Below are 15588 nucleotides of genomic sequence, written 5' to 3'. Positions count from 1 at the left end.
GGCTGTGGTGGCCGGGAGCGGCCCCTGCACTCCAGTCTGGGCGACAGAGTGAGACTCCAGCTCACAAAAACAAACAAACAAAAAAACAAACAAACAGAAATCTCAACAGGAGGTTGCAGCAGAAGAATAAGAAGCAGCAGTTTATTTTGTATGGGGGTGGGCTTTGCCTAGTGCCCCTTCAGATTCTACTCTCTAAGCTGCCTGTCAATCTGTCTGTGCCGCAGGCAGGCTCTGTCATGGATCTGTCTTTCCCAGGCCAGCTCTAGCGGCTCCTGGGTGGTGTCTGCCTCTTAAATTTTATGCCGACGTCCAGTGCCTCTCAGGCTTTGCTGAGGTGGTTGTGCACATTTGTGAGGGACTTAAGTGGCAGGAATACATCCTATGACTGTTGTTTAGCTCCAGGAGTTTTGCTGTAGCTGTACTTAATTTATGAGTAGTTTTTAGCTGGTTTAAGTTTCTTACTGGACCTGCAGGATCTTGCATATAAAGGGTCTTTTTCAATCCTGGGGAGAGGAGCCTAATCTGGGAAGTGAAGCTGTCTGCAAGATTCTGGATTTTCTTATCCTAAGGAACAATTTCCTCCTTTCATACAAGGCCCTTCTTGCTGGGCCTGAATATGCTGAACTCAGGACAGACAGTGACACTAGGAGCCCCTGATTTGTGGAAATCACAGTTTAGAAAACAAGCACCTGAGGACTTAGAAGAAATCTAGAGGACACAGTAAATTTTCCTCATTTGACTAGCCTCTTGAAGCCTACTTTGTTGTTTCTATTTTGCAGATGAAGAAACTGAGACCTCCAGGGATTAGTACATCACTCCGATGGGAGTGTCTGATAAGGATGATATTAGCAATGAGGAAGAAATAAGGACTAAGCTTTACTCAGTTAATCTGAGACTTATTTCTCACTGAATCCTCTCTAGACTTGTCCTTATATCCTATTTCTGGTGTTAAGAGAGAGACAGTTCTTCAAAATTAATGAGGTGAGGATACAACTTCTTACGAGGATACATCTACCTCCTAAGAAGATGTATCCTGTGAAAATAAAATTGCACAGAATTGTCAAGTAAATGGAGTAGATAGTTACTTATATGCTTTCTGAGTGGGTCATATAGAACTTTTCTCTCCCTCTTGGAGGCTCCCATGTCTAGGAGTCTACCATTATCAACTCTAGGGTTACGCATTACCTATTCCAGCTTCCTCTTTTAAAAATGAAAATTCTCCTAGGAAGAAGAATATTGATATGAATTTATGGGTCAAAAGATTTCTTTGCTGATTAAAGAACTTGGGCTTCTTGTAGGAGAAAGCATACTGAACAGGTAAGAGGAAGAGAATAAGGAGGAAAGGTTAGTAGCACGAAAATGTCACCATCTTTATCATCAAGAGATAGTCTATGCCCTTCTGAAGATGACAAGCTCATGCTGAAATCTCACCTTCAATGTCAATGTTTCAGAAAGAAAATCTGGCCACATTTTCATAGAGTTGACAACGGTAAGCAAAGTAGGCTCTACCAGACAGATTACTGATAAAAGAAGCAATTGTGAATCTCCACTGTGCCCAAACATCCTTGTAGTCATGGCAACATCCTTAGATACTTACAACACTGACAGCCCGGGAGATGGCTAATAATTTCTTCCTAATAATCACATCCCCTGTATAATATGGCTGGATTCTTGATGAGTGTCATCTGCAGGATAATTATTTGGGTGGTGCTTAAGGGAAATATTGGGGAGAAGGAGGATTTAGGGGTTACTGGAAATAAGTGGGCAAAAAAAGAAATTACTGCAGTCACTTGAATTCATGTCTGATCCAGAGGCAAATCATATCTCAGTGATTCTTTTTTGGAACTGTGTTCTCCATTGAACCATGCCTTTGTATTATTTCAGGTGCCATCATTACTATATCACTGGATTATGATAACTGTCCCTTCTCAGCTCTCCCTTTAGTATAGTCTGTACCCAGCTACTGGTCAACCTACAGTCCAAATCATTCTCAACATTATCATGTGGTTGTTCAAGAATCTCTCTCTTTCTTTTTTTTTTTTGAGTTGGAGTCTCACTCCCTCGCCCAGGCTGGAGTGCAGTGGCATGCCCACAGCCACCCCAGTGTCAACTTGCTGGGCTCAGGCAATCCTTCCCTTTCAGTCTTCCAAGTAGCAGGAACTACAGGTGTGTGCTGTCACACCCAGCCAAGTTTTTGATTTATTGTAGAGATGAGGTCTTGCCAAGTTGCCCAGGCTGTTCTCGAACTCGTGAGTTCAGGCAATCCCCTCACCTTGGTCTCCCAAAGTGCTGGGATTACAGGCTTGAGCCACTGCTCCTGACCTCAAGAATCTCTTATAGCCTCCTATTGTGTTGGCCTGATTTTTTGTGTTTTTGCCTTAATTTTTATTCCAGTCTTACTCAACCGAATCCAATTTTATGCAGCCCAATTCATCTAAATCTAATCATACTCTTTCCCAGTGTATACCCTCTTTTTAGTTTACACATCCTCTGCCTAATCCCTAGTCCTTTTAAATTCTATGCCTTTAACTCACCTCTTTCAGAGGAAATTTCTGCTTCTTCATTTCTGTTTCTCCAGATCATATCTATCCTTCAATTTCTAGCTCTGCAACCCACAAAAGCCTCCCAAAAGCTTTCCATGACTAGTCTGGCCCAGGGCACAGGGTCAGTTCTCTCATTCATGACCTGTGCTCTACAGTTCTACAGTTGTATTGTTTCTTTATGTGTATATATATATATATAAATAATTTTAAAGATGTGGGGTACAATTCAGAATTAGGTATACAAGTGGACATCATATAGGTAAGGTAAAGTTTGGGCCTCCCTTTAGTCCCCACTTTGCCTGGTTTGAGATCAGCTACCCTTATTGATGTTATATCCTCCTATAACCCTGGCAGTATCCTGCTACTGCCAATTACTTTCTTACAGTATTATGGCAAAAGTTCAGGGTCTGCTTATGAGTGAGAACATGTGGTATTCAGTTATTTGTTTCTGTGGTAGATTACTGAGTATGATAGACTCTAACTCTATCCGAGTTGCTGTGAAGTTCATATGTTTGTCCTTTTTAAAGGCTGTATGATATTCCACTGTTTCTATATACCATACTTTTTTTATCCAGTCCAGTTTCGATGTGCAGCATGGTTGGTTCCATATTTTTGCTATTGCGAATAGTGCTGCGATAAATGTGTGTGCAGGTATCTTTTTTGTAGAATGATTTGAGTTCCTCTGGGTATATTCCCAGTAGGGGGATTGCTGGGTCATATGGAAAGTCAATTTCTGGTTTCTTTAGAAATTGCCATACTACTTTCCATAGAGATTGAACTAGTTTCCATTCCCACTAGCAGTGTAGAAGCGTTCCCTTTTCTCTGCATTCTTGCCAGCATATGTTGTTGTTTGCTTAATTAATGATGGCCATTCTTACTGGGGTTAGGTGATATCTCAATATGGTTTTGATTTGCATTTCTCTGATAATTAGTGAGGCTGAGCACTTTTTCACATGTATTTTGGCTGCCTGTATAACATCTTTTGAGAAGTGTCTATTCATGTCTTTTGCCTACTTTTTAATGGGGCTGTTTGTTTTTTTTCCTTTCAGCACATTTGAGTTCCTTGTAGATCCTGAATGCTAGACCTTTGTCAGATAGATATTTGGCAAATATTTTTTTCCCATTCTGTGGGCTGTCTGCTGGCTCTCTTGATGGTTTCTTTTGCTTTGCAGAAGCTTTTCAGTTTGATTGGTTCTCACTTGACTATCTTATCTCTTATGGCATGGACACCTGGGGTTTTGATCAGGAATTGGTTGCCTACTCTGTTTTCTGTAAGGGTGTCTCCTGCATTTTCTAAGATTCTTATAGTTTGAGGTTTTACGTTTAGGTCTTTGATCCATTTAGAGTTGATTTTTGTGTATGGTGATAGGTAGGGGTCCTGTTTCAATCTTCTGCATGTGGTCAGCCAGTTTTCCCAGCACCATTTTCTCCTCTCCCCAGTGGTTGATGGTGGAGGCTTTGTCAAAGATAAGTTGGTTGAGAAATTGAGGTTTTGCTCCCAGAATCTCTATCCTGTTCCATTGGTCCATGTGCCTGTTCTTGTACCAATACCAGACTATTTTGATTATTGTAGCTTTACAGTAAAGTTTAAAGACTGGAAGTGTGATACATCCCACTTTGTTTCTTTTGCTGATTGTTTTGCCTATTTTGTTTTCATATGAATTTCTGTATTGTCATCTCCAGGTCTGAGAATAATGAAGCTGGCAATTTAATGGGTATTGCATTGAATCTGTAGATTGCCTATGATAGGATGGACATCTTAACAATGTTGATTCTTCCTGTCCATGAGCATGGAATATTTTTCCATTTACTTGTGTCTTCTTGGATTTCTTTTTTCTTTCTTTTTTTTTTTTTGAGTTGGAGTCTCACTCTGTTGCCCTGACTGGAGTGCAGTGGCATGCTTCCGGCCACTGCAGCCTCAACCTGCTGGACTCTGGCGATCCTTCTGCCTAAGCCTTCCAAGTAGCCAGAACTACAGGTGCGTGCTACCACACCTGGCTAATTTTTGATTTATTGTAGAGATGAGGTCTCGTTAAATTGTCCAGGTGGGTCTTGAACCCACGGGCTCAGGCAATCCACTCACCTCGGCCTCCCAAGGTGCTGCGATTACAGGCTGAGCTACTGAGCCCGGCCATCTTCTTGGATTCTTTGAGCAGTGTTTTGTAATGTGTATTGTAAAGGTCTTTCACTTTTATAGTTAAGAAGATGCTTTTTCTTTTTTGTGTGTGACTGTATTGTTATCTTCAGGGTTTAATGAATGAATCTTTTCTTACCACAGCACAGAGCTCCTTGAGGTGAGAGCTGTCCATTGGTCTCTTGTATCTTGCACAGGCCTTCCCTTCCATCCTTTCCAATCACCCCTTCTAAAATATTACTCTCTACGTTTTCTGCTTTATTTTTCTTCATAGCACTATCACTACTTGATATTAGTCAACATTGTTTGTCTCCTCAACTAGAATGAGGACAGAGGACTGCTCTATGAGGACAGAGGGTTCTTCTGTCTTGACATGTTTTGCCACAACAAAGCCTGGGATATAATATGTACTAATAATTGATTGTTGAATAATTGATTGACTGAGTTCTTTACTGACTGGCCAATTCACTTTCAAAATAATAGACGATAAATAGGGCAGCATCAGGACTTTCCACTATGCATGTGACTATCCTAACTTCTAAAAAATGAACCTAGTATGGCTCCTTTTCCAGCCTTTATAGAGAGGTGAAGATGGTTGAACACCAAAGGTTTCAGGGTAATCCATTCTGTAGGGACAGTGCATATTCTTGCCCGAAAAGCCCTACAACCAAGAACTATAGACAAGTCAGCTTATTTTTCCTACAAATGGATACACTTTTAGTGTGCTCCCTACCCTGTGCATTACTGTAAGGTTCAAATGCAATAGTGTAAGAAAAAAAGTGTTAAATTATAAATCAGTATAAAAATGGGAAGCATTATTCAACCAGCTGTCTGTGTGAAGAAGTGGAATTAATTTGAATGGGGATGGCAAGGGAGCTTGTGGACCACTGGTGTTGAAAATAAACATTAAAAGGCAGGGCTAAGGGCTCTCTATTAGAATGTTGCACGATAATGTAGTTTTGCTTGTTGGAAGGACCTTTCTGAACATGTTGGGGTTCTGTAAAAAGGATCCTTTTGTCCTCTGAGAAACAAAAATGATGCATTTTTATGTTTGAATGCTAATTAGTGGATTCTGTCTAAAAAAGCAGTTAAAGAGGCCTTCAAAATCTGAGATATATTGAAAGGGGGAAGAGACTTCACCACCAGTATCATGATCATCGTTTTCAAATCAGAAAAATGTATTGTGCCTGGATGATATACCAGAGGTGTTATAATCATTGTTTCATTTAATCCTACACCAGTTTTAAGAGGTAGGAATTATTATAATTTCTTTCCGTTTTTTAAGCAGAGGATTGAACTGAGGTACAAAGAGATGAAGTCCCTTGCATGGGCACCGTTATCTAGTAAATGACAGGTTCAGGAATTTAATAAGAATCTCGAACATCTTTTGAGAATTTTTTAAATGTCAGTCATTCTTCTAAGCACTTCATTTGTTTTAACTCACTGAATGCAATTCAGTGATGCAGGCAATGTTAAGATTCCTATTTTACAGAAAGGAAAGTTAAGCCAATTATGCAAGGTTATACAGCTAACAAGGGAAGGAGCTGAGACCTGAACCCAGACAGGTGGCACTGGAGTCTGTATGCTTCACCACTACTCTGAGCTACCTCTTGACCTCTGTCCTTTGTCCCTTTGCCATGCCACCTCCAACAAAAGGTTTAGCTTTTAAAATTATTAATAGAAAAGCTGCTTTTATAATTCCCACCAAACAAAATCAGAGACAGGAGCATAGAAAAGAGAGAGAATGGATCTTAGCAAAGGGCTGGGAAAGGCGCAGCCCAGGTTGCTGAGGGGAGACCCAGTGAAGAATTGCCTGGACTTGTTCCCAACTAGAGAAAGCAGATGGTGTGGCAGCCATTAGCAGGCATCTCAAGAAGGTCCAACGGATTCGCATCTGAATGGAAGATGGTTGTCAGTGGGAGGCTAGTTGAAGGGCCCACACAACGGTGAAAAGTTTGCTAAAATAAAATTATGGTTTATTGAATAGCAAAGAGCAACATCCAGCTGCCTGAGAATTACTTTGACAGGATGCAAAGGCAAGAGAATATCGTGTAAACCTTATTTACAGATCAATAGATAATCTTTCATACACAAAAGGTCAGCTCCAGGAAGGCAGAGCAGTAAAGAAAGAAATATTGCCTGTAAATACAATATTGACTTAAAAAAAATACACCCAGATGAGTGCTTTGATGCATATTCTTCTAGTTAAAGAACATTTCTTTATTCATGAGGTTTTTTTTTTTTCTAACTACTTCAGGTTCCTCAGTGAAGCATGAAGGCATTGATGAAGAATGTTGATTTCTAGTTGTCTTGAATTCTGTGCCATCAAATGAGCAGCATGAAATGTCATCAACAGGGAAAATTTCAGAACAACATTTCTAAGTATATGTGTACAGCAGTTAGCATGCTCAAGTCAAATAGCAAGTCACCCCCAACCCTTGTAATCTTCTGCTTTAATGGCTGTGATGACACATTTATTCTGGCTTAAGAAAAAAAGAAAGAAAAAAATAAAAAGAAAACCCAACAACCCAATCATACTGGTCCCCGTTGGATCCCTTCATCCATTTTGTGTTTTTTCTTTGCCCCAAAGCAAATAGTTCATCATTCCAAAGAATATCTGAAAATCGTTGCCATTTACCTCTACCTGATTGCTGAAGCTGCTCAGATATAAATAAACATGGAAGGAGATGTGCTGTGGAATGAACTATGTCTCCCCTAAATCCACATATTGAAGACCTAATCCCCACTGTAGCTGTTTTTGGAGATAGGACCTTTAGGCGGCAATTAAGGTTAAATGTGGTCAAGAGGACAAAGTCCTAATTGGATAGAATTAGTGTCCTTACAAGAAAAGACACCAGAAACCCACTCTTGCTCACTCAACTGCATTTCTCATATTCTCTCTCTCTCTCTCTCTCTCTCTCGGTCTCTCTTTACTTCTCCCTCACTCTTGTTCTTTCTTCCCTTGCTTTCACTCTCTCTCTATCACCTAAGGCCATAGAGAGAAAGTGGCTGTCTGCAAGTCAAGAAGAGAGCCTTCACTGGAACCAAATCAGCCAGACTTCAGAACTGCCAGAGATAAATGCCTGTTGTTTAAGCCACCCAGTCTATGGTATTTATGGCAGCCAAGGTTAACTAATATAAGATGGAAGCTTAGCCAGACTTTGTTTCCCTGACATACCCTTTCAGATTTAGAGGACCAACTGTGAATTTAAGTGATTCCTCTTAGAAAAAAAATATTTCAAAGGACTACAGTCATAGCCCTGTATAGGTGTGTTGCTGGTAGAAGTGCCTTTGGAGGGTAGAGTTGATCCAATTCCCAGAGCACTGTGTGCCACATGCTGAGGATGAGTACACAGCTGGGAAATGTCCACCCTGGGCAGTAAGCCAGAAGCCTTAAGATAGTCTCAACTCCTAATGGGGGATCTACATAGCAATGAATATAAAAAGATTTTGTACAGTATAGAATTACATAACTGCTATAAACTGAATGTTTGTGTCCTCCCCCTGGCCTAAATTTTTATGTTGAAACCCTACCCTCCACTGTCATGATATTTAGAAGTGGAGCCTTTGGTAATTAGGGTTACATGAGGTCATGAGAATGAGACATGATAGGAGGAATGCCATTATAAAAAGAAGAAGAAGCTGGGCTCGGTGGCTCAGCCTGTAATCCCGCGCCTTTGGGAGGCTGAAGTGAGTTGATTGCCTGAGCCTGCGGGTTCGAGACCCGCCTGGGCAGCGAGACCTCATCTCTACAATAAATCAAAAAATCAGCCAGGCGTGGTAGCGCATGCCTGTAATTCCGGCTACTTGGAAGGCTGTGGCGGAAGGATTGCCTGAGCCCAGCAGGCGAGGCTGCGGTGGCCAGGAGCAGCCACTGCACTCCAGTCTGGGTGACAGAGTTAGACTCCAACTCAAAAAAAAGAAGAAGAAGAGACATGGGATCTGTTTTTCTCTCTACACATATGCACTGAGGTAAGACCATATAAGAGAATACAATGGAAAGATGGCTGTCTACAAACCAAGAAGGGGACTCTTACCAAGCCATGATCATGCTGGACTTTCAGCCTCCAGAACCATGAGAAATAAATGTTTATTATTTAAATCACCCAAGCTATTGTATTCTGTTGAGCAACCCACACTAAGATAATAAGTTATTTTTCAGAGCAATCAAAGAGAACCCCTCAACAAAAACATAATCCCTCCTAACCCCTTAAAAGTGCTTTCTCCTACCCCCTGGTTAGGTAGCAGGATTAAAATGTACCAGGGATGATAACCTTTTCTTAGATAAGGATGTAGCCAGAATTTGTTACCTCCATCTTTGTGCGAGCTTGATAAGGGAACCAGGTGGGACAGGACTACTCAACAACCCAAAGTGAGACAAAAAGACACAGAGGGAAGGTTGAACTTGACAGTTGACACAGATTTCAGCCTCTTCCAGAGGTAAAGGCATAGCTTTGTTTCCTCTGTTCTGCCAAAGGTCTTCCACTTTCTCTTCTCCTGTCGAAGACTGTACTTTCCATGCCCACATTCTTACAAGTTCCTCCCCTGCCCTTCTCCCCAAAGGGGAGGGCTGAGGGTCCTCATGAATAAGAATGTACAGTGCTGGCCACAGGTGTGGGCCAATAATAGGATAAAATTCTCCTTCTGCATTTATCAACTCCCTACCCACCAATTTCAGACACACTATTGTTATCATAGGCTATGGAATTTCTGTATGAAGGACTGGTTTTCTTCTTGGGCCTATCTTTGGCAGGGGTGCTTGCATTAGCCATATGTGATAGTATGTGAATGGGGATGCCTCTGGGGATTCTGTTTGTTGCCAAAAGCTCTGTGGTTCCTGTATTCTACTCATTTTCTAAGATGAAAGGGAGAGAAGGATCTGGAAGGAAGTGATGGCAGTTGAGAGAAGAAGAAATGAAGGAAACCAACTGGGTAACAGGTTCTAATAATTTTATATTTGTATAGCTTTTATAAAAGATAATTTACAAAGTGTTTTTTTTACAGGCATAATCTTATTTGGTTTTTACAACCACCCAATTTACAGATAATTAAACAGGTTTAGAGAGGGTAATTAGCTATCTAGCTAATAGAGAGTGATCTACTTGGATTCCAGTCCTTCTAACTACAAAGTTATATAGTTTTCAAAGATATTTCTATACTGCTCAATTACATACAAAGAAATATTCCAAACTCCACTTTTTGAACCAATGGCAAACACTTAAGGAAAAAGCTAAAGGTCTTAGTGGTCACTATAACTCTCTATTCAACACTTATTAGAATTTTCCTTAGGATGGATTGGTAGACTCTGAATTGTTCACCAGAAATAATTATTCTAAAATAAATTTATCAGTGTTTTTGAGCACTTGTAGTTTACAAAATATTTTCATATATAAATCTCACCTGGAAGCTCAGTAAGCCATGTATATCTCAGAAGGCCAGTGACTGGTCCAATGTTTCTTAACTGGTGAATGGTGGAGTCGAGACAAATCTCTAGATTTTCTAATTCCAGTGATTTAATGCTAATGCTTTTGCTGTTACCACATATTTCTTCCACTGTTATGTGCCTAACCACGTCAGCCTCTGCAGAGAGCACAGCAAAGTCTCTGTCCCCAAGAAACAAAGTTGACTTAGGGAGTCAAAATTCCCAAGCCTGAAACTAGAAGAGATTGTAATCCTAACCTGTGAGCAGGACTGGCTATACAATTTGTGGAATGCAGTGTAAAATGAAAATGCAGGGCCTCTTGTAAAAAAATTTGTTAAGCATTTCCACATGGTGACAACAGGGAAGTCAAGCTGGTGTGAGGTCCTCTGAGTGTGGGGCCCTTCTAAGTACAGGACACTGTGTAACTGCATAAGGTGCATGCCCATGAAGCCAGCTTGTTTCTGACATTAGCTCAGGAACAAATGATCCTGTTTCTCTCTGGACGCTTTCTGGAGCAACTATCAGAGAGCAGAGGTTCCAGGTCATAGGAACTGTCTTCTGTTAAGTCTTTTATTCCCTCAGTTTCCATTGAGAGAGCTAGGATACACAGTGGCCCAGTGTTTCTTATTATACTTGCTAACTCCAGCTCTTATGGACCAAAATTTAGGAACAGAGTCATAATATCATTAATAACTAATATTTATTGAGCATCTACTGTGACAAGGACGGTGTGAAAATTTTACATATTTTAAATTGATAGCAAAAATGCCTTCAATTCTATATCATTTTTTCTATTAACCCTTCTTATATTGTGACTTTTCAGCTCTTTCCATCAAAAAATGGCACCCATTTCTACATTTTTTATATCTGGGTGGTCCTGTGAACTGCTTTGCCTAATAGAATGCATTAGAGAAGGTAGTATGCTAGTTCAAAGTTTAGGCCTTAAGAGGTTTGCAATCTTCTGCTGTCTTTCTTGGAACTGCCTTGAAAACAAACCTACATAGACTGCTAGAAATGGGTACCACTCGGAGGAGAGCTGAGTTGTCCTAATTGAAACTATCCAGCGCTGCCAAACCTCTGGTGACCGGCCAACTAACTATAGATGCACAAGTCAGCTTAGTTGGGGCCTGGCAAACATAGTTCAGATAAGTGGATCCATTCCACTGATCAACTCACAGACGGCTGAAGAATAATAAATGATTGTTGCTTAAAGCCTCTATGGGCAGTGGTTAATTATGCATTGTTATGAAGCTAATAGATAATAGTTATACATACATTACTATTATTATTTCCATTCTCTTGATGAGGAAACAAGCTACCAGAGGCTAAGTCTTTGCCCGTGATCAGTAGTTAGTAAATGGACCCAGAAAATTTAACTCCAGAGTCCTAATTCTTATGTCATTGTGTGGGGCCCCTTTATAACCTTGGGAGCTCAGTCAAGCCTTCAGCTAATTTGAATCTTTTGAGTGGAGGAAGCAGGTTTTGCTAATAGGAGCAACCCCAAAAGATAGAGTTCAAACACCAGGAATCTCTCTGCTGATAAAATATCATGTCTCTTATTAGCCAAAACTTACAAAATAAAATGGTGTAATTTATCAAACAAAAAATGCATATATGCAGAACAAGAGAGACAATGCTCTTGAGGTCAAGGTCACAAGCTAGAAGCTAGCAAATTTTGGCTGCATCTCATTAACACTAAATTATGACTGAGTTCTAAAAGAGGCTGTGTGACAGTCCCATTAATGCAAATGGCATTCCTTACGTCTGTTTTTGCAAATGAAAACAAAATGCAATTATATTAGTGGAATTTGCTCATTAAACTACACTAAAATCCACTACCGAGTGTCTCTTCACCTCTACTTCTGCCCCCACACACCATTAATAAAAAGCAATTGCTCCCAGAGTGACAAGTGGGAATTTTACTAAAATAGGGTTGTATGATTTGATCATAGAGAGGATGCTAGAATACACGAGTTCTTACAGATATCGGAGGTTGGGAAGGTTCTGGAAAGCCTCAGGGTTGATGTAGAGCAGGTTGTTGGCCTTTTCAATTCTTCTATAAAAGAGGAAAAAAACATGTAAGTTGCATCAACAGCAAGGAATGCTGTAGCATTTTTCACATTATGTGGAGTACATGAATAAATCATTCAGCCCATCTACCCATCCACCCATCATTTCAACAAATATTGAGGAATCATGCAATGCCATCTGTCATACTAAGAGGTGCAAACTAAATATTAACCCTGTCCCATTTAACTCTCATTACCTGGGGCCTGTTTGACAGAGCCAAACAGAACACTGGCTGGGTTAGTAATTTTTACCCTGAGCAGAGTAGGTTTCTTTTTTTTTTTTTTTTTTGAGTTGGAGTCTCACTCTGTCGCCCAGACTGGAGTGCAGTGGCCAATCCTGGCCACCGCAGACTCGACCTGCTGGGCTCCGGTGATCCTTCTGCCTCAGCCTTCCAAGTAGCCGGAATTACAGGCATGTGCTACCATGCCCGGCTGATTTTTTTTTTTTTTTTTTTTTTATTGTAGAGATGAGGTCTCACTGCCCAGGTGGGTCTCAAACCTGCAGGCTCAGGCAATCTACTCACCTCAGCCTCCCAAAGGTGCGGGATTACAGGCTGAGCCACCAAGCCCGGCCAGAGTAGGTTTCTTAAGCAGTGAGGATCTCTCAGGATTTGAGGAGACTAAGAGACTGGGGATGAGACTAATGTGGGAAAATATGCTTTTCACTGATCTGGAGGCAAGAGAGAAAGGGATGGTAAACGATGAAAGAAGGTGAAAGGATAAGAAAGAAAAATGGGTGAGAAAGCAAAAGGATATCCAAGAAAGAGCAAAATGGCGAAGAAAAATGAAGATTGTAAGAAAAACAATCAACATCTCTTTGGCTTTAACCATGAGGTCTCAGCAGACAGTAGCTGGGCATGGTCATTGATTCCTTTCATGCTGTGGGTTGAGGCTGGGCCATTATAGCTCATGGGAAGGGGTGCATCTTTTGCCCCGTGCTGGCCTGTGCTGTGTTCCGATCAGTAGTCTGGAAGTGAGCATGTTCACATTTGGATTCCAACAGAGAGAGCCTGCCCTTTCCTTGTCTTGCTGGATCAATGTATATTTGTGGAGATGCTCTCTGTTAATTACTTCCTCCCCATTTCATTAGCTTTTATTTTGCAGTAACCTGTAGCTACCCAGATCCAAGTACCAGGCAATTAATCATTTTAAATACAATCAGTGCTGCACGGGGCTGAGCACCTCTTCATGCAAGGAGATGAAAGACCCAAATCATTAGCTCTAGTGTCCATTGAACTGCATCAAAAGATGCCTGCTTGACCCTGCCGTGAGGACTGGATGCCCTCTGGTTCATTTCTCTGATATTTCCTGTGGGTTCCGAGACCCTGTTCAGGTCTCTCTTCCCAACTAGGTTTGAAGAGGCCAAAGAGAGAGAAAAGAAAGGAAAGAGCATGAAGGTAACGGGAAGAGAGAAGGAGAACACTGGTTGCAAATATGAGGAAGAATGAGGGTGACACATGATTAGGTGAAAGTAAAGAAAAGGGAGGATGGGCTTGCCAAAATAGACACACTGAGTGCCATTTTTTTTTTTGAGTCAGAGTCTCACTCTGTTGCCCAGGCTAGAATGCAGTGGCAAACTCACAGCTATCCTAGCGTGAATCTCCTGGGCTCAGGCGATCCTTCCGCCTCAGCCTTCCAAGTAGCCGGAACTACAGGCATGTGCTACCATGCCTGGCTAATTTTTTGATATATTGTAGAGATGCGGTCTCACCAAGTTGCCCAGGCTGGTCTCGAATAACTGGGCTCAGGTAATCCTCTCGCCATGGCCTCCCAAAATGCTGGGATTACAGGATTGAGCAACCGCGCCCAGCCCCCTGAGTGTCATTTTTAAACAAATTCCCTGTATGTGTGTGTTTTATTGATATTTGGTATATGCTAAAAACAAAATGCTTACTTTTAGAAAACATATAAAAGAGTCAAAACATTTGAATTTAAGTGCTTATCCTGCTGTGGATTTGGTTGGGTGGCTTTATATAAGCCTTACAACTTCTCTGTGCCTTTCTTTCCTCATCTGTAAAACTTGGAAGTGGCTCAATAGTTTTCCTAAATGTGTTGTGAGATGTTAATAAACAATCTACAAAATAAACCTTTCCAGTGGCATTAGTTGAGACATACTTGTATAATATCCTTCCTGCAGGTTTCAAATATATATTAGCATATTACGGGCTCTGAGAAATTTTCCTTTACAAAGCAAATTTATTTGCCCAACTTTTTTATTTGCCCAATTTTTCCTAGCCTTATATGACCATGTAATATTTTCCTTCATTTTAAACACCTTATAAATATTCTGTGCTTCTAGGGCTACACAAAATACACTTCGGAAAATTTTTGACCAGTCTCTAAAATCTCCTCTAGCCTTGACATTCTATGATTCTGTGAATTATAGTAATTATAGACAGTGAGTATTGATATTCTGTAGAACTAAAACACCAATAAGAGAAAGTAAATTTGTTTGGAGTAGTAGAGGAACTAAGGATTATTTAACATACGTTCTATAAACCTGTTGATATACTAGATCTAATTTGCATTTATCATCTCCTTTATTCACCACAATAATTTTATGTGGTATGCAATTTTATTCTTCCAGTCTTAGGATGAGAAAGCTAAGTCTCAGATGGTTCTGTATTTGGGCCAAGGTTTCACAGCGAGTATATGGTATGGACTAGTATTCAGACCAGGACTAGCCAACTTCAACAACATCATGTGGGACTTATTTTGGGCTTTGACTGTGGAATAACTTTGAATGCAAGGATGACATAGAAGTACTTATACACAGTCACTGGCAAAGTTCTTGGGTCTATGATGCAAAAAATCCTGTAAGGCAAGGAACAGGATGAGGCTATGCTCTGGGTTGGTGCCTGGAACACCAGGCAGATATATAACAGGGCCTTTTAGGCAGACCTTGACATTTAATAATGATAGGCTAGGGATCTAAGGACAGAGGAAAGCAGGCCTCCCAGGAATATGAGAACATTAAGACTTTTGCCGAGAATGGCCATGAGCAACCTCCCTCCCCTCCCCTGCCCCAGGTTTCTTGCTTACATTTCATGTAATTTAGGAAGGTTGGAGAACACATCTGCCTCTATCACTTCCAAGACATCATTCTGAGAGATCTCTCTGCAGAGAAAGAAGTATAATTCAAGCCAGTTCAGTTATAATTTATAAACATTTTTAGGACTCAGTGGAAAGCCTGTGTCTAGGAGGACTCATGAGGTACTCAAAACTCCTTTCCTACCCTCAAAGAAGTCAGCTGTAGTAATGAGACAAAAACTAACATTAGATACTAATATTTACAGAACAATGGAAGAATAATCCCAAGGCAATGGTTCAATTTATATAGATGTAGAACTCGAGGACTGGAGAGAAAACGAGACTTGCTTAAAAAATACTTAATAAATATACATAATGAGAAAAAGTTTA

The 15588-nt window shown here is 40.7% G+C and overlaps 1 protein-coding gene across 1 annotated transcript in view; it reads right to left on the bottom strand.

Moving 5' to 3' along the window:
• FSHR (follicle stimulating hormone receptor) overlaps positions 1 to 15279 on the bottom strand; it is a 55486-nt gene extending 40207 nt beyond the window's left edge. The window contains exons 1-2 of the mRNA XM_008062416.1: positions 15211 to 15279; positions 12081 to 12155 (exon numbers count right to left, since the gene is read on the bottom strand). The gene's annotated coding sequence lies outside the window, so the exon portion shown is untranslated. The remainder of the gene's footprint in view (positions 1 to 12080; positions 12156 to 15210) is intronic.
• Positions 15280 to 15588: the final 309 nt, after the last annotated feature.

The sequence above is a fragment of the Carlito syrichta genome, unplaced genomic scaffold (assembly GCF_000164805.1).
Source record: "Carlito syrichta isolate Samal-C Ts95f unplaced genomic scaffold, Tarsius_syrichta-2.0.1 Scaffold305697, whole genome shotgun sequence".
NCBI classification, from domain to species: Eukaryota; Metazoa; Chordata; class Mammalia; order Primates; family Tarsiidae; genus Carlito; species Carlito syrichta.
The sequence above is the reverse complement of the archived record's forward strand: the minus strand, read 5'-3'. Positions and strand labels throughout refer to the sequence as shown.